The 23580-nt window shown below is 42.0% G+C and overlaps 2 long non-coding RNA genes, 2 other non-coding genes and 1 pseudogene across 4 annotated transcripts; all 5 read right to left on the reverse strand.

Moving 5' to 3' along the window:
* Positions 1–2972: 2972 nt before the first annotated feature.
* On the reverse strand, positions 2973–14533 carry LOC146365271 (PAN2-PAN3 deadenylation complex catalytic subunit PAN2-like; annotated as a pseudogene).
* LOC146365272 (U4 spliceosomal RNA) lies at positions 8743–8882 on the reverse strand. Its single transcript, XR_014798767.1, has one exon. It is a non-coding gene; the product is annotated as a U4 spliceosomal RNA (small nuclear RNA).
* LOC146365273 (U4 spliceosomal RNA) lies at positions 9067–9206 on the reverse strand. The gene has a single exon (XR_014798769.1). It is a non-coding gene; the product is annotated as a U4 spliceosomal RNA (small nuclear RNA).
* A 2172-nt stretch (positions 14534–16705) lies between the features above and the next one.
* On the reverse strand, positions 16706–17550 carry LOC146365274 (uncharacterized). Its single transcript, XR_014798711.1, has 2 exons — positions 17336–17550; positions 16706–17214 (listed from the first exon to the last, which is right to left on the reverse strand). It is a non-coding gene; the product is annotated as an uncharacterized LOC146365274 (long non-coding RNA).
* A 2130-nt stretch (positions 17551–19680) lies between these two features.
* Positions 19681–21669, reverse strand: LOC146365275 (uncharacterized). The gene is made up of 4 exons (XR_014798706.1): positions 21135–21669; positions 20913–20996; positions 20142–20294; positions 19681–20049 (listed from the first exon to the last, which is right to left on the reverse strand). It is a non-coding gene; the product is annotated as an uncharacterized LOC146365275 (long non-coding RNA).
* Between the last annotated feature and the right edge of the window lie 1911 nt (positions 21670–23580).

A 23580-nucleotide genomic window follows, 5' to 3' on the forward strand; every position in this document is an offset into this window, starting at 1 on the left:
GCAGCCAAAAAAGTTGGACACCAAGCACTATCCGACTCCTAGTTAAGAAAATGAACAATATGACCTTGAGTGAAACCTCTGAAAACACACCAAAAGACAACAAGAGGCCAGAAGCAGTAGTGACACAGGGCGTCCAAAAAAGTCCCTGAGCCAGGACTATCCAACTCCCAGGTCAGAAAACAAACGATACGGCCTTCGGCTAAGGAAAAGAAAGAAAGAAAGAAAAAAAAGAAAAAACATCTCTTACTGCTCTGTTTATTTCTTTAAATGAACACTTGTACTTTTTTGTCATAGAAGAATAAGAATATTAATATGAATATGAACACCAAGGCGTTTCCAGGCCAGCCAAGAGATATAATCTCTCCAGCCTGACTTGGGTCTACCCCGGAGCCAAATGCCCGGTGGCACCTTTGCCTCCATGGGCACCTTAACTCATCACTTTTGACACAGAGAATGCATTTTATTGACTAATATTAGTAGGCTGAAGCCTTTTACTTCTACTTACTTCTGATTGGCTTTTACTATATATTAATATGCTTTTTTAAGGATCAAGACGTGGGTGTGTTTTTCCAGCTTCATTAACAGTTGTTTTTTCAGAGATCAGATGTCCTCACATCTTCAGCAGTAACGTTAATCCATATTGCACAGAGTGCATGTTTTGTATGATAAATTTTACCCATACCCTGCAGAATGAGAGACAGAGCAGCCGGGCTATGTAAAAAGTGTAAGGGGGCGTGTTCACGGTCACGTCCAGTGGGTGTGTGGGCAGAGACGCTCCACCACGAGTTACTACTGAGCAGACTCTGGCTCCAAAAGTGGAACATGGCAGCTCCCACAAGCGGGATATTTTGGCTTCATTTTTGCACAATGGGAGGAAGTGCTGTTGTGTCGTTCATCTTTTATACAGTAATTGGTTAGGACCAATCAGCAATCTTCTCCTTAAGAAATTTCAAAAATATACAAAACAATATATAAAACTTCATAAGTCGACAAAAATAAAATCCAGAAAAATCATGTAGCTTTTCAGATTCATGATTCTTTCGGTTGCATCATAAAGATGTTTCAAGTTTATACACTTAACCTTAAGTTGAGGTCTTTCATGTCTCTTTAACAAAAACAGAAACAAAATCCCTATTCAGAAATCTCTCTTCTATATGATGGTTTGTGTGTGTAAACGTGTATGCGTGTCTGTGTGTCCACACACAGCAAGCATTTGTTTGGCCTGCTGATATGGCGCCTCGAGCAAAAATCCTGGCCACGCCCCATCCCTTAAGATCCCGCTCCAAAGTCCTATTAACCTACAGATTTAGAAAGAAGACGCTGCATTGTTAACTCTGAGGGAGATGGAGAATGAGCCTATTTCCAAAAAAAGTGGAGTGTGTTCCTTTAAATACTATATATTGTTAAAAACTCACACACACTCACACACACACACACACACACACACACACACACACACACACACACACCTTTTGAAATGTATTTTGGTCTGAAACTAATAAAGATCACACTAAAGTGATGGTTCATCATAGAAAGGAAGGCCTTCTCTGAATGAGACAAACTCAGAATCTGTGTCTTTCTTTTCTTGTTTAGAGACTTCAGGAACTTCATTTTTTCCATATATGATGATGATGAATTATGATCACAGCTGGCTCACAGCTCAGTGGACATTTAGATGAGAAAATATATATTTAAACCTCCCAGTTATCAGTTTTGTGATCACACTATTGCTTTAACATTATTGAGACTACACAACACATTCATCCCTGACCTCCTCATATCCAGCTGAACAGGATTACTATACTCTGTGTAGATTTACACATTCTTTCGTGGAACATTGAAATCCATTGTGTTGTGTAGATTTTTAACATATCTCCTGGATCATTACTAACTGTATGTTTGGTTTTACTTGTAGAGTTGTTGGTAAGACCAGACAAGGAGCTCGAACAATTTTATTTTATGGTTCCCAAAACAAAACAAGCCGAAAAACAATGAAAATAATGTCAAAAACTTTAAAAACAACTGTGTGGAAACGGTAAGAGTGTGCAGATCATCCAGCAGAGGGCACCATTATATCAAAAAATCTTTCAAATGTGACTTAAAGATTTATTAACCCTCTCAGGCTCAAATTAAGTTTTTGTTGCTAATGTACAAAAGAATACCTGCAGTGGTACTTCTGAGTAAAAAAAACTCATAAAATATGTATGTGGGGTAATCAGGTTGTTAGCTTTTACTTGTTGCAAATCTGCAACGCCTGCCTTGACAGGGTTAAATGAAGCACGTCTATTAAAGTATAGTTACTACTTTTCAAAGGTGGTGGCTGTAAATGCTGCACTTGAAGCACAGTCCTTACCAGTTAGGGCATTTTAAAGATCTCGAGGTGAAATATTGAGGACATTTTTTTCAAACATGTTAAATGTGTCATTTATAGAAGAGAAATAACAGCTTTTGAAAAATTAAAAATCGATCTGAATTCTGAGAAACCTAAAAAAAAAAAAATATATCCAGCTGTAAAATGAACAGTGCAACAGATTTCACAGAATCTGGTGAAAAAAACAAACTAAATTCATTGTGGTTGGAATCTGTTTTAATCAAGATTTGCATGGATTCATGCACATTCTCCACTTCCTGGTATCAAACAACAAACATTTTACAGTGCTCAGGATGACTTCATTTACATGCAACAATTTTGTCTTTTTCTTTAAAACAAACAAACAAAAAAAAAAGGTTCAAATTCCTATTTTGAATGATCACTTTCCCCCCCTGTAAAAATCTCTGATATAAAAAGCTTACATTTAGATATGGAAAAAAACAACTGAGTCACTGACTCAAAGCAAATAACTATAAAATATGATACAAAATAAGTAGCCCGAGCATCTTCAGGTCATGGTGTTGCTCACAGTCCCATCACAGAGGGAAGCACAGCAGCACCTGTGGATGGATGGAGAGTGCATTCAGTCCACTCAGACGGACTATCTCATGTCCGAATCCGGGACTTTCCAGTTCAGCTGGAAGCCTTTGTCGTAGACTTCGTAGAGCACCTTCGTCACGTAATGATTCCCTCCTTCCTGATACAGCTCCAGGTACTTCCTGTAAAGCTTCAGGGCTGTGCATGAGTCCTCCGTGCTGTCGTGGGTTTCTCCCTGGATGTTGAGGCCTGTGGACATGAAAAAAAGGTCAGGAATGATTAAAATGAAAGTGTTCAGCTTCAGATTACAGTGTGGATATGAGGAATTAACACTTTAGCTTTAATACGTGCACTCAAAAAGGCCTCTAAATACTTTGTTGTTTAGATTTAATTCCAAGATGGGTTTGATGACAACTAAAACATCATGAACTATACTGAGTTAATACTGAATACTTAACTTAATACTGACAGTAATATGAGCGGATTATCCAGTTTACATATTTAAATCCTAATCCCTCTCACTGTAATAATGTGATTTAATTCGATTACAGACTCATATTTGGATTATTTGGATTTGATTTTTGTTTTTTTTATTTCTACTACCTTACCAAGAAAATACCAAGCAAGGAATTTCGTGTCGATAACTTGATCTTTGGGAAACTTAAGAAAAAAAATAAAAAACATTAAAATCAAAGCACATCTATAAAAAACACATCTCTAAACTACATGAACTAATTTGAAATTTAAAACAGATGAAATAACGTACCACTAAATTAATGACACGAAAGTCATTCTGCAGGCCATGGCCACGAAGCGAACTCCTGCATCGATGAGGAAGCGTAGCTTCAGGTAGGTCGACTTCAGCGTGGTCACGTGCTTAGAGGATACTGTGGCATCCAGGTCTCCAGGTTCGATTCCAGAGTATTTTGTCAAATAGTCGACCACCTGGAAGAACAAATTGACAAGTTAGCGGGTGTATCCTTGAAACATTATATATTAAGCAATACAGTTAAAAATCATACACAGAATGCATATATCCATATTTCGCAGACATCAATATAATACTACCCTTTCACTCATGTGCCTCAAATGTAAGACAGAAATTGGTACCCTAACTCACAGCTTCTGGTCATGTTTGAAATTGCAAGAATATTGGTCTAATGTGTTATCTGAAATGGAGAAGATTTTCGGTTGTGAATTGGAGATGGACCCTCTGTCTCTCATACTGGGCCTCCCCAGCCGGCGATTAATATCCAAGAATAATAGGAGATTGTACTGTGTTCTCACCTATGCGGCAAGGAAGAATATACTACTCCAATGGATTTATGAAAAAGCACCAACTATTAAAGGTTGGCAAAGAGTAGTGTTGGATCTAGTGCCATTGGAATATCTTACATGTGTACTACACTGAAAAACAGATCAATTCTTTAAGGTGTGGGAACCATACTTGAACTATGTGGAACCTGATGTTTCTAATATTATGTTACAAGGATTCTCTTGAGTGTTAAAACTGCAACGTACTACTGGGACCACAGGTATTGTACTGTATTGTATTCTCTCTTTATTTATTTATTTATTTATTTATTTAGATGGAACTGAGCTGGTGTTCTGTGCTAAGTTATCAGTCTGTTTGTTTTTGTTTTGTTTATTTGTTTTTGTTTTTTGTTTGTTTTTTATTTATTTATTTATTTTTGGTTCTGAATTGTACACTTTATTATGTTATGTAATTATGTACTATTTGTGAAAACAGAAAAACTAATAAAAAAAAAAGAAAAGAAACATTATATATTCATTCTTTTAGGTCATCGTGGTCTTTTCTCTCTGCAGCTTCTCACCTGCTCCTGAGTGGAGATGTAGTCATCGATGAAGGGGACCCCCTCGTTGGGTCCCTCACCCCTCACACAGGTGATCCTGGCCACAGACATCTGACTGGGCGTGATGGTCGATTTGGTGCCGTCGCTATGCAGCACTGCTTCCTCCTGCAAACGCACACATTCAGGGGTCAGATTAGCTGAACTACTGAAAATGTGTATTAGGAATATTTAAAATTGTTTTTGATAGTATATTATAATTAATGATGGTATCATAGCCAGACTTACCTCACTGAGCTTTACAAACTCAGCGTCCAGACCCTCGGCCTGAACCTTCCAGAATTCGGCCTCTTTGCTGCTGTTCACCTCACAGTTTATCACCAAAACATCTGGGAGACGTCGAATGTTGCGTGTCTGCACCTACAGTGTAACACAAAGAAATGATTACCCTGCGCAACAGGTAACAATCAACCATAAATGATTTGTCATTATGAGTGAATGAAAGCTGTAACTCACTGTGGGCTGATGCTTGTCACAGTTTCCACACCATGTGTGAGATCTCTGCTGCAGGCAGATGCTTTTCTTCAGGATCTCAGCAAAGTCGTGCTCCTTTATTCTTTTTCCTGAAGTGTCAAAGTACAATGAATATCAGTGTATACATGAAGTCAAGCAGATATTTCCCTCTGCTCATTCAAAAACTAAACTAATTCAAACTGTTATGTAATCATTAATAGTTCAAGCTTCAAAGACAGTAATTCACAGTCACAGATATCCATGCTCTCAGTGCTCTCAGACTCACCTTGAGAGTCGGGGTAATGCATGTTGAACAGCGACACGAGGGAGGAGTGGACTGTTTCTATGCCACAGAGACACAGGCTGCGGTTCTCAACTTCAGAACAAAACAGCTCTCTAATGACAGAGTCGCCAGAGGAGCCCAGAGAACTGCAACACAAACACAAATCACAGTTTCAGAAACCAGAAGGAAAACTCTGCATTTATAAACAAACATAATGATAAGACTGGGACAGTGTCCAGTAAGAATGCAGGTCAACAACGATGTGTTTTACCTGCTCCTGGTCGTCCTGTAGGCCCGTGGATCCTCCTGCTCCTGTGTCTCCAGGAAGAGCTGGTAGAGGATGAAGTGATTCCATCTCTGGATTAAGCGACCTAGCTCGACTGTTCCTGTCGTCTCCTCACAGTTTGAGAGGATCAGGCCCATCTCTTTGGCTTCAGGGACGTTTCGAAGTGCTCTGAGGAAGTTGCTGGCCTTAAGGAAGAAGACATTAGAGGTTACTTTGGGCAGTCACAACAAAATGAGTAAGAGCCTTGCAATCCCCAACAGATTGAAAAAAAAAAAAGAAAGAAAGAAACTTACCTGACATGGATCTCCTTGTGACAAATCCAACATGTGGAAGAGGAAGCCGAGTTCACAAGCCAAACAAAACTCCTTGTGGCACAAATGATTCTGAACAAGGCAGCGAACTGGCTCCAGGAAGTATAACACCTAAGATGCAAACATAAAAGACCCATGGAACATTTGACAAATTGTCTCATATTAAAAATTAAATGTACACATTGTGAATCTTCAGCTTCTTACCTGGATCATGCAGTTACAGTAGGCGTTGGGAATCTGCGGCTCCAGGCCAGCAAACAACGTCCTGTTGTAATGTTTGAAGTCAAAATCTTCCTGTCCACGTTTAGAGTATTTAATTGTCACCTGAAGCACAACAAACACATCTTTGTCACATGTTTTGGAAATCAAAGCTTGTAGCAACACTCTAGAAATTGTTACATATCATATTTAACTGTATCTCTATGAACACCAGGGTGAAACATAGCAAGTCCAACCTTTCTGTACTTTTCGGGAACAGTGTGAAGGAGCGGCTCTTCATCACTCTCTGCTGGAGATTCAGGGACATGGTTGTAATAACCAGGTGTCCCTTCTTTATTTGCAGGGACCTGCAAACAACAAACAGGAAAAAAAAAAACTTAAAATACACCACGTGGAGATGGGTTTAACTTTTTTTGTAAATTTATTACAATATTGTAAAAATGACAGTTTAAAAGAGCAACAAGTTTTTTATATACCTGGTTACAGGGGCAGGCGGAAGGATTTTCCACATAACTGTTGAAGCCAACAGTTTCAATAGTTTGTGGGATTTCTGGGTCCATCCCAGGAGCCCATCTGTTGAAAAGAAACATGTTTTAGATGGAAACCTTTAATGGGAACTACATGAGACTCTAATTTTGAGAACTGCTTTTAAAATATTGAGCAAACCATTTATATCAACTGGGGAAGACTCGACATTATCTTACAAACTTTTATTGAATCTGACAACAATATTTATGAACACTCTAATGCAAACTCTTCAGTCTCATTAGTGATTGTGTTACCTTGAGCTGGGTGTAGCCTGGGCAGTGGGGATGGGAGAGCAGGGCTGCGGTTATGATTCCAGGCCAGCTGAGGCTGTGCATCCACAACGCAGGGCTCTCTGGAGTAGACGTTAAACATAACGTCCCGAGTATCAGATCAGAGACGCACGCATCCCCCCGAATCTCCAAAGGCTAAGGCTTGTTTGCTGGATGAGACCTCAAAACTTGTGAGAAAGTGGCCGTTTGTGTTGACGTGGAAAATATCCGCCATGTTGGCGAGACCAGTGGGCTCACAGAACTGACACTCACCTGGAAAAAGACACAGAATGCAGGCAGTTATAGCAAAGCCACAAATCACACAAAGAAATTGTGTGTCACATTTATTGACCAAACATAGTAAGACTATGCTACAGAAAACTGGACTAAAGAATCCTGAAGCCAGCTTCATACCAGTCTGTGAGATGATTGCGAGCCGTGACGTGTAGGTAGGAATGAAGCGCACGAAGAAGGGATCCACATGCACCCAAAGGGGGGTTGCAGCTCGCATCATGCGGAGGTCATACACCATGAGGAAACGTTCATTCAACCCTTGGCTGGAGAACCCACTCACAGCCAAAAGGTTTCCGTGAACATCAAAGTCTGACAGGCCGCCAGGAAATGCGTCAAACTTTTGTGTCCTAAATGTGCGCAAGTCTCGAAGGGTCACCTGTTATCAGCAGAGGGTGAGTGTTAGAGAGATATAAACCAAACCTCATCAAACTGATGCAATCAAGTGATACTTACTTTGCCAGAAGGGTGCCCAAAGACGAAGAAACGATTGGTGCCTCCACTGTGAACTGGAAGGACAATTGAGACAGCAGACAGCAGACAGACAGACACTCGCTGTGAAGTCAGTTGTATGATGTGCCAGTGGTGTAAGCATAGATAGTTGTGGATTTTGATAAACATAAGCCTGGTGTCTTACTTTTTGAGTTTCTTGAAGTGTGTTCATGTCAACTTCAACCACATAGTTTTGTAATCCCCCCATGAGCAACATGTTATCAGTCATGAGGAGACTGTGCATATCAGCTCCTTCTTCCATCCTGCAAAGCACCAAACATGGCCATTAATTCAATAACATATGGAATAATTTCACAACTTCAGGTCATCAACAGTCAATGTAACACTTACCGATAATCAAACATGACGAGGCCTCCACGAGTGTAACATCTGAGGTTGCATTCAGAAAGGAACAGCATGCCTGTGTCCAAACTCTGCATGTGTCTGATGGCATCAGTTGCATGCACTTGGAAAGAAGAGTAGCGTGACACCTAGTCTAAAGGCGTAGAGTCTTACCACTACACTATCGAGCTGATATGGATATAAACATCAATATATATATATCACATCTTGTATTAATGTTGCCATGTACCCATTTTCACACCTTGCCTCAGGGTCCATGTCCCTCTTCTCCACCAGTAGCTCTTAGAACTGAAAAAGATTCTCAAGTTAAACGTCATCAAGAGCACTTTAAGAGGTTGAGACGCTTTTCGTTCAAAGCTGCTTAACTACCAAGAACTCTCACTACCTGACAACTTCCCTCAATAAAAATGACATCCAGATATCGTAAATTGACAACGCCAGAAATTAACATTGAAACAAATTACAAAGTCTCCTGAGAGACCAGCAAAAATTGCCATAGCTGACTGTGTTTCAAGTCATCAAGGCGGGAATTGGTAAAAGTTTTCAACCAGCAATAATCTCGTTTTAGTAGAACTTCATAGACTATGAAATTGCCTCTGCACAAGAATAACCAGTGAGCTTCAGCTTTTCAGGTGGGTATGAATCAACACTCGCATCACAGTGCTGTCAAATGTTGGGTGATGCAAGAACTGATTTGGTTTGATAATACCTGACAACTTCCCTCAATGAAAACGATGGATAGACATCGTAAATTGACAACGCCAGAAATTAACATTGAAACAAATTACAGAGTCTCCTGAGAGACCAGCAAAAATTGCCATAGTTGACTGTGTTTCAAGTCATCAAGGCGGGAATTGGTTAAAGTTTTCAACCAGCAATAATCTTGTCTTAATAGAACTTCATAGACTATGAAATTGCCTCTGCACAAGAACAACCAGTGAGTTTCAGCTTTTCAGGTGGGTATGAATCAACACTCACATCACTGATGGTGCACTGTCAAATGTTGGGTGATGCAAGAACTAACTGGGTTTGAATTGGGGGATTACTCACGTGATTGGTTGATCATTTGGAAATCCCGCCCATCATTTTCATTATTAGGAAGTTATTCATACCTTTTGTCTTGATTTTTTCATGTCTGCATATTCAAGCAGGAGGGCATCGTGCATTTTTTGATAAATTTCCACAAAGTCATTAAGCCTTGTCAGTCTCCTTCTCTGGATACGGATTTTTTTTCAAATCCCACTGGCTTTTCTCCACGATTCCTTGGGTTCTATTGTCTTGTGTAAAATTCTTAAATGCAATAGTACATTGTTTAGGTCAATATCTATGTATTGTAAATTTATATACAATTTATGTTTCTTTTTAACTTATTCTTCTCGATACCTGGTTCTTGGATTGCTGAATGTCACTATAGAGTTTACTGAGCTGCTGGTAAGCAGGACCAGTACCATGACGTCTGTAACTGCTCCTGAAGGTTTTTCATGTTCGAAGTAGAATAAAGGGCCATGCTCCAACTGATGTTCAGCCAGTATTTTAATCTTCTTTTCACCAGCAAACACCGTGAAAAACTATGGTGACATGATCAATGAAAAACACGGATATTACATCAGCAGAACAAAAATTACAACTCAAATAAAACATACACACAAAGTAAATGCACCAACATACCGTGTGCGCCTTTCTACTGAACATTCATGAGCAATTGTAGTCCATATCTTCTATATTTCCACCTTTTACACAAGCCAGCATTCTCTTTCTGGCTTGAGCCTTCAGTCTCTGGTGACATGTGCGCTTAATTGAGCATCACCCCAAAGCATGCGCACCACAAAGCGCCACACTCAGGCCCACCAGTAGGTGGCGACAACACAACATGAATCCAGATTAAACACCAAATTTTAAACATTGCAATCACATAATAATTACATTTCAATGCGACAGCTACACTGCCACCAAAATTACAAAGGATTTCTATTTACATGTGTTAAACAAAATTAAATCCTGTAATTTTTAATAAATTGACAATCAAACATCAACTTATGTTACAAAAAAAAAAACACTTCTCAAATAAACTTATAGATCACATATTATGTTTGTGTTCTTAACCCTTGTACTACTTCACTGTAGTTTAGACCCTTTAACTAGTACCACTAGTTTCTGAACTGGTCTCTCAAGAAAAGAGACTTGTTTCAAACGTTCACCTTTCTTTCCCAGATCCTTTTGCCCTATTTGGATCTTAACCTTCCGCACTAAACCATCATCATCTTCATTGGCTTCAACCACCCTTGCCAATTTCCACTCATTTCTTGGAATATTGTCCTCCTTTAAAATCACTACATCTCAAACCTGTATATTTTGTTTAGGAGTATGCCATCGTTGTCTTAAACTAATGCTGGTTAGGTATTCCTTGCGCCACCTGCTCCAGAACAACTCTGTTAAATATTGCACCCTCCGCCACCTCTTCCTGGCGTACAAATCTTCTCTTACAAATCTACCAGGAGGCGGAAGTGGCACAGACTCTTTCATTGTGAGCAAATGATTAGGCGCCAAAGGCTCAGCACTGTTGGGGTCGTTGATTGTATCAGTAGTGAGTGGACGATGGTTCAAAATTGACATGGCCTCGTAGAAGAAAGTTCTCAATGAGGTGTCATCTAACCTCCCTGTGGCTTGGGCTAGGACAGAACTCATGACATTCCTAACAGTACGGATCTGTCATTCCCAAATGCCTCCTCACTGACTAGCTTCAGGAACATTCATTTGAAAGTCACACTGGTTTTTAGCTAGATAAGTAGAAATCATCTCCTTGTCTAATTCCAACAGACCCTTCTTGAACTCGTTCTTAGCTCCGACAAAATTTGTCCCTTGGTCAGAACGAATCTGTCTGACTGTGCCTCTGATTGCTATGAAGCATCTTAAAGCATTTATAAATGCGTCAGTGGAGAGATCCTCCAACATCTCAATGTGTGCGGCTCTCGAGCTTAAACACGTAAACAATAGGCCATACCTCTTCCATTCCTTTCGACCTTGTTTCATATAGAAGGGGCCGAAAACATCAACTCCAGTGTAGGTGAATGGGGGCGAAGGATCCACTCTGTCAAATGGCAAGTCAGCCATGCGTTGTTCTTCAGCTGGCCCACGCACTTTTCTACAATTGACACACCCTTTAATGTATTTGGCCACTACCTTACTGCCACCTATGATCCAATAGCCACTTTCCCTGAGTTTGTTCAGAGTTTGGCCTCGGCCTTGGAGTTGCGTTTTCTTGTGACAGTGGTCAAGAACGAGTTGTGTGACAATGCCTTCCTTTGGAAGGATTACTGGATGATTCAATGCAAATGATGCTGAGGACTTTCTCAACCTTCCTCCAACCCTAAGCAAGTTGTCTAACAAAATAGGATCAAGCTGATACATTTTATGAGATTTTGGTAGTCCAGCTGAGTTTTGACTGAACCATTTGAGCTCTTCTTTAAAGGCTTCCCTCTGTGCTGCCTGGAAGAGTACAAAAGCAGCCATTTGTCTTTCTTCTACACTAATGGGTCCTGAGTTATCTCTCCTTGCAAGTCTTTTAATTCTTCCCACAACGTTAAGAGCTGTATCCCAATTGGAAAATCTTGAGAACCTCTCAAGAAAGCTGTTTTCTTCAAGGGCATTTGTCTTCAGGACCTTTACTTCTGGGTCCCCAACAAGAAGATCAGGGGAATGTTGGTTTGTGACAATTTCCCTTTCCCATAGGAATTTAGGTCCAGTGAGCCAATTCGAGCTTAGCAGATCTGCCACCTTGAGGCCCCTAGACGCGTGATCAGCTGGATTTTGATCAGATTCAATGTAAAACCATTGCTTCGGATCAGTAGAGTCTCTTATTTTCTGAACTCGATTTGCCACAAAGACATGAAAGCGACGAGCATCATTTTTTATGTATCCAAGCGTCACTTTAGAATCTGTCCAGAAAAACTCCTCGTCAATTTTCCGCTCGAGCTCTGACCTGAGGAAGTTACTTACAGCTGCAGAAACTGCAGCTGCAGTGAGCTCAAGGCGTGGGATAGTGATTATTCTTGTGGGTGCCACTCTGGCTTTACCCATGACCAGTGCACAATGCACGTTCTTATCAGCAACAATCCTGATGTATGAACATTGTCCATAGCCACTGCTGCTGGCATCCGAAAAATGATGCAGCTCAATTTTTTTGACCTTGCCGAAGTTCTCAGGAACAAGGCATCTTGGTATTTCAATCCTTTTTAGATTCTCCAAGTCACCGAGCCATGTTTTCCATTTGGTCTCTAGTGCCGGGGGAATAGGATCATCCCATCCCACTCCGCGTTTGCACATTTCCTGGAGTACTTGTTTTCCTGTCAAAATGTAGGGTGAGAGAAATCCTAACGGGTCATACACACTAGCAACTGTTGCTAGAATTCCTCGGCGTGTGGCTGGCCTTTCTTTGAGGGCTACACTGAATGAGAACACGTCAGCCTCTATGTTCCACTTTACTCCCAGCACACTTTGCATTTGAATTACAGAGTAGTTCAGGTTTACATCTTTGGTCTTGCTGGCTCGTTCTGTTTCTGGGATAATGCTCATGACCTCCTTGTTGTTGCATGCAAATTTGTGCAAGCGCAGTTTCCCTTTTGCACAGACCTCTTGTGCTTCACAGACCAGCTGCTTGGCTTCCCTGACTGAATCAATGCTGATTAGCCCGTCATCCACATAAAAGTTTTTGTGAATGAATCTGGCTGCCAGTGGGTAGTCCTTTTCTTGTTCCCTGGCGAGATACTTCATGCCATAGTTAGCACATCCCGGTGATGATGCCGCTCCAAAAATGTGCACTCGCATGCGATACTTCTTAGGCTCAGTATCTGTATTCCCGTCCTTCCACCACAGAAACCTTAAGAAGTCTTGATCCTCTGGGTTGACATGGAAGCGATGAAACATTTTTTCCACATCACACATAATTGCTATTTGATGCTCTCGAAATCTGCACAAAACCCCTGCCAGAGCATTAATCAAGTCTGGGCCTGTGAGTAGGTGGTCATTTAAAGAGATGCCTTCGTGTTTAGCAGAGCAGTCAAAAACAACTCGAATTTTCTCTGGCTTCCTGGGATGATACACGCCAATGGTGCGGAATGTACCATGTGTTACTACCTGATGTGCCATCTGCTTCCTCTGCATCACCATCTTTAAAGACACTAATCATGAACTTGATGTAGTCTTCCTTGTACTTTGGGTTCTTATCCATTTTTCCTTTTAAACGTTTCAAGCGAAACATTGCAAGCTGCCTGTTATTTGGAAGCTGTGGGCGTTCTCTAAAAGGCAGAGGCATTTCTAAATGGCCTTCCTCATTGTAGTGAATGTTCTCATTCAGCATCTCTAGAAAGTGAATGTCCTCTTGAGATACACTCCCTTCTTTATGGTTTGTGTCCAGAAAGTCATTTTCAAGTGCTTTAATCACAGAAGCAGGTGTGACAGATGGCAGCTCCTTTACTGTGACACGATGACAGATCCCTGCTGCTTCCATCAAACTTTTCCATGGCTTAATGGCTCCCACGATACTCCACCCTAAGTCTGTTTTTATTGCATAGGGATCATAATCGTTTCCTGGTATGACTTCCCTTGGCTTTAGAGCTCTTGCACAGTCGTAACCGATGAGAAGAGCTATAGGACAGTCCAAGAGATCTGGTATTTCATTTGCAATGCTGAGTAGATGGGGCCACTTTTTTGCTGTCTCTCGAGTTGGAATAGTGTGTTTCTCCAATGGAATGTACTCTTGAGTGTAAGTTGGTGGCAAGTCAATGTACTTTTCTGAGTTGTACCCTCTTACCCTCAGTCCATCCACTCTTTGACTAGGTACAATCGAACACCTGTCAGTCATTGTTGTCAGCTTTAGCTTCACTGGTTCCCTGCTTGCCTGTATCTTTTCACAAATATCTTGGTCAATAAATGTGTTGCTGCTTTGGGTGTCTAGCAGAGCATAAACCAATGTCTCTTGATTCTTCGCTGATGAAGAAAGCCACACTGGAACGATCATTGAAGTGCAATCATTGTTGCCTACTCTCACACTGCACGATACGGTGGCTGCATTCTCCTCTTCTGATGGTGGTTCAGGTTCGTCTCCCAGTGGAGGATCTTCATGGAGAGGAGAAGGGTGGCTTCGTCTGCAGACATTACATGTTGCTCTCTGTCGACAGTTTTTGGAAATGTGGCCGACTCGCAGACAAGCAAAGCACATATTGTTGTCCCTAATAAACTGTTTCTTTTCTTCAAGCGGCATTGCTGTAAACTTTGCACATTTATAGATAAAACGATTTTGCTTGCAGCAGATACATTCAAGTTGTCATTTGTTCTGAGTTGAGGAAGGGTTGGGTTTTGATTTTCTGTTGCTCTGAACTGTAGTTGTGTTCTTCACATCTTTAGACCCATTTGCTGATGTCACCAGGACACTGGCCTTCAGACGTTTTTGTTCTTTCTCAGGTTTTTCAAATGTGTTTTTTAAGGCAAACAGAGAAGAAACTGGATTACATGCTATACGCACCTCGTCAGCCACAAAGTCTGCAAATTCTGCACACCCTGGATATGCCTTTTCTTCATCCAGTAATTTTGTGACATAACGATTCCAGCGGGTTGTGGCCCAGTCAGGAAGCTTCAGCAATATTTTTTGATTTTCTTCACAATCATCTAAAACCTTGAGGCCTTGGACATGGGGCATAGCATTCTTACAAGAAATGAGGAAATCACTAAACTCTCTCAATTTAAGTGACTCCTTTGGACCAATCTTTGGCCAACTGCTTAGTTTTCCCCTAAAGGCTCTTTGAACTACAAATGGGTGTCCATAGCGTTTGTTCAGAGCATCCCAAGCTTGCTTGTAAGCTTCCTCGTCACTTCGATAAAATGTCCCTTCTAAAACACAGAGAGCTTCTCCACCAATGTACTTCTTCAAGTAGAACTGCTTATGGGCTGAATCTGTGCAGCTAGTCTCGATAAGCGCCTTAAAGCAAGTGCTCCACTCAACAAATTTAAGTGGGTCTCCTGTAAATGTAAACGGCTCTGGCACTGGAAGTCTAGACATTACTAAGGACTCTTTTAATGCCTGCACCAGAGAGAGCTCACTTTCTTTTGGCACCACTTGAGTATCATAGTGAGGGGCGTGAACACTTTGTGAGGTTTTTACCTTCAGAGTGAGGAGGTGCAGTGCTCTGAGGAACTTGGGTGCATGGGGGACTGCTAAGTGGTTTAGGAAGCTGACTGAAAGACAAAGTACTCCTTACTTCACAATTTCTTATTTCAGCATTCATTTTTGATTCCTCTTCAGCATGTACATTGTATTCTGCCTGAATGACCTCAAGATCTCTTTGATTTTCCAACATTTTCAATTGCTCTTGTTGAGCTAATATCTCCTTTCTCCGGGCAGATATTTCCATTTCTCTGTTTATTTCAGCTTGCTTCGATGCCAGTCGTGCTGCTGCCTCTGCTTTCCTTGCAGATACATGACTTCCTTGCTGACTATGGCTGTGCTGGCTATTTCTTCCAGCTCTAGACACAGTTGAGCCATAAATTGATTCTGCACCTTCTCTTTGGAGTAACTGAAGGAGTGATTCTTTTACAGCTCCTGCATCAAACTCTTTGTCAACATCTGCGTAACGCCCTTTCAGAAGTATCATCATCTCAGCAGAAACTGAAGTACAGCTATCCATCTTTCTTCTCATATCTTGAGATGGTGTAGTCAGTGCACGTAAAGCCACATAATCTTGCTGTAGGTCTAACTCACATTTTTCTACTGACTTGATCATTTCAGCTAATTCTGCTTTAGAACATTCTTCTTTAAGTTTGGACCTAGTGAGCTGAATTTCTGCCTTGAAGTTTAAATATGTTGACATAAACTTTCTTTCTTTGCTTGTTATCTCTGTCTGTTTAAACTCATGCATTTTTTCTGTTAGTTGCCTTTGACGGTCTGTCCGTCTCACCTCTGCATCAGGTTTAGATGATGGCTGAGGCAACCCTATTTTGAGTATTTCAAGGTCTCCATGAATTTCTCCTATGCGTGCTTCAACTTCTTCTCTTTCTGCATCTTCAAGTTCAGTTTCTAATTTCTTTTCTAACTGTGCCTTTTCATCTTCTAAGGCTATAAGTATTTGCTCAAGGATATGAGTTTCTTGTGTACTCTGCTCCATTACAATGTTTTGAACCAACAACTTAGAACAATAAAAGGAAACTTAACCAGAGTACACTACCTTAAATATCAAACAGCACAGTAATAAACTTTCAATAAATGAACAAATGTACAATATCTACACCATACAATTTTCTTTTTGGCTTTTTCTTAGATCTCTTTATGCAGTTCAAACGTTTCGCTGATGTAAGAACTCACAGTCTACTCTTCCACGTGGGCTGCCGTCTTGGAAGGATGGCGTGCAGGGCTCTGGCTGCCCGCTCCCTAACAGGCCACGTTTTTCACTGTAACTGCTCCTGAAGGTTTTTCATGTTCGAAGTAGAATAAAGGGCCATGCTCCAACTGATGTTCAGCCAGTATTTTAATCTTCTTTTCACCAGCAAACACCGTGAAAAACTATGGTGAAATGATCAATGAAAAACACGGATATTACATCAGCAGAACAAAAATTACAACTCAAATAAAACATACACACAAAGTAAATGCACCAACATACCGTGTGCGCCTTTCTACTGAACATTCATGAGCAATTGTAGTCCATATCTTCTATATTTTCACCTTTTACACAAGCCAGCATTCTCTTTCTGGCTCGAGCCTTCAGTCTCTGGTGACATGTGCGCTTAATTGAGCATCACCCCAAAGCATGCGCACCACAAAGCGCCACACTCAGGCCCACCAGTAGGTGGCGACAACACAACATGAATCCAGATTAAACACCAAATTTTAAACATTGCAATCACATAATAATTACATTTCAATGCGACGGCTACAACGTCCAAGATCCCCTAAGGAGAATACAAGTAATTCAAAAACATAATTAAAATAGATAATTCAACATTTAGCACATTTACATTTATTAATAAATGACAATTTATGATAGTAATACAACAAATAAAAAAAATGTACCGAGCATCATTGATGACCACAAAGTTGCATGTGGTAGAAGGTGATTTACCAGACCGGCAATAAATTTGGGTGCATGAAAGATGTTTCTTTTGCCCTCATAGTCCAGTGTTGCATTGTCAACAATTGCCTTGAAATGGGTCTTCAAGGGGGCATTCTGAACATCAGTATGTAAAACAGATATATATCTATATTCAGTAAGTTTTCAAAGCAAAGAAAAATTAATTATATAAAATGTTATTGTGGTTTAAAAAAAAAATATATATATATATATATATATATTTATTTTATTTTTTTTTAATAATTTAAATTCATTAATTCATCTGGGACATACACAAGTAAAAAAGTTATTAATAAGATTACTTAACCCTGATGCTCCCTCCGCGGCGGGGTCGGGGGGGGGGGTGCGTGTCCCCCACGGAGGGAGGAAGGCGGGTGGGGTCACGAAATCCCGTTGCGACCAGCCACGTTTTGCTATCGAGGGCTAGGGGTCGAGGAAGACCAAGAGCAGCAGCAGCAGCAACAACAACAGGAGAACTCGGAGGAGGAGGAAGAGGAAGAGGCCGAGGAGGATAACAACTCGACAGCCCGAACGCTAGCAGAGGAGGAGCACTGCTCGGAGGAGCAGGAGGGTGAAAACGACGAGGTAGTGGACCATGGGTTCCCGGGCCCTGTGCGCAGCCTACGCAAGCACGGTCAAGAAATTCAGTTGCAACAATGCCAGGCTGATGGCTCGCAAGGCGAGCCGAAAGGCAGAGAAGAAGACGAAGACACAGAAGAAGAAGCAGACAAAGAAGACAAAGAAGACAAAGAAGACAAAGAAGACAAAGAAGACGTCGACTGCGGGCGGAGCTTTGGCAAGAGGACGCCGGCCGTTCAGGTGCCGTTGATGATCTTGGGCGCGATTGCGGGCATGGCGATGTCGGTGAAACTCGCGATGCAGATGTAGCCGACGATTATGACAACGATGACGATGAAGAAGAAGAAGAAGAAGACGAGGAAAACGAAGACAAATACTATGAAGAAGAAGAAGAAGAAGAAGAAGACAACGACAATGACAACGACGACCTCGACCCACGAGGACGAGGCCCCACCGAAGAGGCCGTGGCGACGGCGCGAGACGAGGCCTCCTCGTTCATGGCCTACTTTACGCCAGAGATAGAGGACTCGGTGATCGCCATGACCAACCTGGAAGCGGACAGGCGCAGGCCCGCCATCGACGGATGGAAGCCCATGGGCTGCGTCGAGTTCTGAGCCTACGTGGGGCTGCTCGCACTCGCCGGCGTGTACAGGTCCCGGGGAGAGGCCTGCGAGAGCCTGTGGGACGCCGAGAGCGGCAAGTCCGTGTTCAGAGCCACGATGCCGCTCAAGACCTTTCGAGCGTACTCGAGCGCGCTGCGGTTCGACGACAGAGAGACCAGACGAGCCAGGCGCGGCGGCAGAGGCGGCTACGACAAACTGGCCCCCATCAGAGCCGTGTGGGACGAGTGGTGTGCGAGGTTGCCTGCCATGTACCGACCGGGACCGGAGGTCATCGTCGACGAGAGACTGGTGCTGTTCAGAGGTATGTAGTGTGGGTTGTGTGCGTGCGTGACTGTGGGATGAGAGGAGGAAGAGGAGCGGGAACGATGACAACACTAGCTTTGTTGTATTTTTGTTGGGTTCTGCGTTTGTGCTTTTACGTGACTTTATCTTTCCACGCTTCCACGTGTGTTCTCTGTCAAACTCACGTCTCTTCTTCCGTTTCTACCCCAATCTCCCCCACTTTCCCACATCTCTCTCTCTCTCTCTCTCGCCATCAGGAAGGTGTCCGTTCAGACAGTACATGCCCATGCCCAGCAAACTGGCCAGGTACGGGATCAAGATATGGAAGATGCAAGTCTACACCGGCAAGCCCGACAAGTGCGGCCCTCCCGAAAAGCACCTGGCCACTCGAGTGGTTGTGGACCTCACCGAGGGATTGACGCCGGGACGCAACGTCACCTGCGACAACTTTTTCACCTCGCGCGAGCTCGCAGACAGGCTCTTTCGCGAAAGAGGCCACACCGTGCTGGGCACTCTGCGATCAAACAGACCCAAGATCCCCAGAGAGCTGCGCTGCGTCAATGTCCGTGGGCTCCGTCAAATCCGTAGTACTTTGCGGCTCGGTAGATGATGGAGGAGGAGGAGGAAGAATAAGAGGGCCCGACACAATCATCCTCTCCTACGTGGCCAAGAAGAACAAGAACGTGCTGCTCCTCACCACCGCTCCTCACTACCACCACCACCACTCCGGCCCCAAGCCTCAGCCTAGCCGCCGCAGTAGCAACAGCAGCAGCAGCCATGGTGGAAAACCTCCCTTGGTGCTGCATTACAATCGTACCAAGGGAGGCGTCGACAACCTGGACAAGGTCGTAGCGTAACACCGCATCACCACCCAGCTGTCTCCTCACCGAGTCTATGCCTCCCGAGAACCGGCGGGCGCACAAGGGTTAAATAATAAATCCTAGCTAACCTTGCAGTCCTCAGCAATCACAGTCTTTTCATCCAAATCCAGGGTCCCCCTTTTTTGCATAAGGATTTTCAAGTTGTTGTAGTGTTTTGTGACGTTCCTTCCACTACAAGGACTGCAAAACACTATTGCTGCACTATGGACAACATCATCCATGTCTTTTAAGTTATCACAGCATGCAAGGAGCCCAAACACATGCATTCCAAGCCTGTAATTCTCTGGAATGCTGGGAAAAGGAACAAATGAAATCACTGTTATTAGGACCTTTACATTACAAATCTTGCATTCTTTTTTAATTATTGATATAAATGTACTCACTGTTTTTTACAAAGGTCCTTGGCATTTTTCATGACATGGATCAAACATCGATGAAGAATGGGAATGTTGAATTGCTGTGCTGAATGCTGGCCAGTGAGTAAGACATAGTACTTCTGCATAGTACTTTGGCGCAACAACAATGTCTTCCTCATTCTAACGAATCACAAATTAATTAAAACATAACAATTAGACTGAAATTTCTATATGTCTTTGTTAACACACACATTATTACAAAATATTTTGAAAAGAATCACTATGTAATGACAATTTATAAGGGAAAAAATATTCAGCAAAGGAATATAGTACTATAATTATTGTAAATGAAAAAGTAATATTCTGATTCAGATTTTGGAACTTGATTGGGCAATAACAAGATCAAATGGAGAAATTAGAAGAGTGGAAGACATGGAGTGAAGAGTTAGTCAGCAGCAGGAGGATGAGTTGGTTACTCATTTAAAATGGGGGTCAGATGTGACACTCAGGTCTTTGTGTGGCTCTCCTGTGGGTGCTTAAGGCTCTACACCTCATGGTTTGGTGATTTGCTTTGATATGTGTTTACTTGCTGTTAAGTCTATTGTAATCTACTTTCTTGCTCTCCATATGACTCATTATTACTCCGTTTCAAGATATAAATTATTTTCAAGATGACATTTTGGAGTGAATTTGTTTTATTTGAATCTAAAAAGCTGCATCTCTACTATAGCTGGATAAGGTTGTCATAATGGCTTCAAAATTTTAAATCTGACAGTAAGTGTATGACACATTTCTTACAATGGAAGGAACATCATCTCCAAGTGTTGTCTCTGCAGTAGGAAAATCAGTCTGTAGCAAGGGACCCTCTACCCCTGATGTGGTCTGTAAAAATATTTGATTTCTGCATAAAAAAATTTATTACAGGAAGTTCTACCAAAGAAATATCTGATCTTTTTTTTTTTTTTTTTTTTTTTTTTAAATGGACTAAATATAAATACTTTATGAAAAAACATTGCTTACCTTTTCATACTGCAGGACTGCCTTGAGATTTTTTTTCCTATTAAGACATGTATTAGGCACTCCCAAATCTCTTGAGACATTTTCCCAAAAGCCATGCACTTTGTGAACACCAGTGTTGGGACTAACGCGTTATTAAGTAACGCGTTACAGTAACTACGTTATTATTGTGGTAACGAGCACGGTAACTAGTTATTATGCCAAAACCAGGAACGCGTTACTCGTTACTGGGATTTAAATAGGCTCGTTATTCGTTACTTCGTGCGGTGGCATCGCGGAGCTTCCACAGATTCAGTAACATTAGCAAGTGGTGGAGGCCAGCAGGTGGAGGAGTGTCAGGTGAACTGAACTTCAGGTAAGAAGTTATGACCTGCAGTCTATCTGGGTCAGATATAAACCAAGTTTAGGTGGAGTTTATTTTCGTTATGCTGACTTTTTCGTACTGAGTGCTAGCTAGCATGACGGAGTTTCTATACAGCTGGGTGGTGCTATGTTACTGATGTTGAACTTTATTTTGTTCATACGGTTAATTATTAGAGTTGCCAACCGTCCCCTAAAAAACAGAATCATCTCGCATTCAGAGAAAATATTACGCGTTTCGTATTGAGGTGAAAAGGAACAGTTAATCCCGGACTTCAGCTACAATGAAAAAGACACAAAGCTGGAGTTATTCTGTGTCTTTGCTGCACAGCTGCCTCTTCTTCTCTCATTCTCTCCCCTCCCTCTCCTGTTGCTACTTTAATCATTAAACTGATCAATGATCAGCTGATCGGCTCGTCTCTCTCGTTTGTTTATCGTCCACTTTGCGCCACAAAGAAGAAACCAGCGGATGTCGCGCTAAACAACAGCAGCACGTTTGATCAGCTGTTGTTAGAATTTATTTAATATTAATTTCTAGTATCAGCTGATGTTTGCTGGAGCTACAGCTGTAAAGCTGCTGGTCATGATGTCGGTTTGGATATGTGATGAGAGGGAAACATGAAGATGAAACCAGGAGATGTCCTTACTGAATCATCAGAGCTGAACAGGTGATGGAGAAACAGGTTTACCTTTTAGGTGACATGGATGAGTTGAAGTTATGAACTGTTTCTGAGAGACAAATAACACCAGGATCCTTTTCTATGTAGCTGACAGCTGGTAACTGTGCAGGGGCGAGTCTAGCAAAGTGTTGCCAGGGGGTCCATGTAGGGCATTAACAGGGAAAGGGGGGGGACAAAGATATACTTTTCTTTCTTATTCTCATTTAAAATGTCTAGCTTTTAAAAAATAATTGTCTGAGTGTTACAACAAACAATTGATAGATTGATACATATATACCATCAGAACAGTGTACATCACTGTCACAACAGCATTTGTTTTCATTCAAAGGCTTTATGATTTTTCCTATAATGGCGGCTGGTCTCTAGTCAAAATGCTCGGGCTGATTTTTTGTCCCAGTCCAGCTCTGTATGCAGCTCATCTGCAGTCTGGTGTGGCCCACATCTTCCTATTCAGAAGGCAGAATTTCCGAGTTCTGAGTACAATCGAAAGCACCACGACTGCAGTTTTTGTGTTGGATGTAAAAAGCGCACATGACGCTGTGACGTAGCCTAGAATCATGGGGCGGTCAACGACGGTCCAGGCGTGGGATTTCTCTCGTGGAAATATGCACATTATCTTTTCCTTTCTGTTGGTAGGTGGCACAGTGCACTTGTGGCAAGTAAGCAAGCTAGAAGACTGGCAATCTGGCTGGGTATCCAGTTACAGAAGCAACACATTAACAAGAGAAGTCTGAGTAAAACCAAAGTTACTTTCCCTAGTAACTAGTTACTTTGAAAGTAACGAGTAACTTGAAGTAACTGAGTTACTTTTGATAGAAGTAACTAGTAATGTAACTAAGTTACTAATTTAAAGTAACACTGATGAATAGTAAGATGTTCTGGCTTTGCGGAGGGCTTTCTTATAAAGAAACAAACTATTTCTCCAGGCTAAATCATGATCTTCTAAATTTGTGACACGTCATTTCCTCTCCAGCTTACGAGTTATCTGCTTTAGGCTACGTGTTTGAGAATTATACCACAGAGTCAGGTACTTCTGATTTAAGGCCTTACGGTGTGTTCACACCAAACGCGATAGACGCGAACAAAAACGCGCCACACGCCCCTAATTTGATGTGTGCACATTCGCACCTCGACGCGTCCAATGCGAATCAATCGCGCATCAAATCATGCAATTTTGACGCGCGTGAACCGAAAATGTGGGAGGAAGTTGTGCCAGACAGTATGTTTGCAAGATGGCAGCTATCGAGCTAGCGTTTGAAGAGAGAGTCTCCTTTCTCTATTTACTGTGGAGAGCAGAGCAGCGGCGTTAAGCACGTCCTCGCCCTACCTGGGTCCATCAGGTCCTGCAGAAGCGTGAGCAGTTTGGTGAGCTTCACCATTTGCTCCAGGAGCTGCGCCTGGATGATGGC

This window comes from Perissodus microlepis, chromosome 19 (assembly GCF_051167445.1).
Source record: "Perissodus microlepis isolate ML-2025 ecotype Zambia chromosome 19, ASM5116744v1, whole genome shotgun sequence".
NCBI classification, from domain to species: domain Eukaryota; kingdom Metazoa; phylum Chordata; class Actinopteri; order Cichliformes; family Cichlidae; genus Perissodus; species Perissodus microlepis.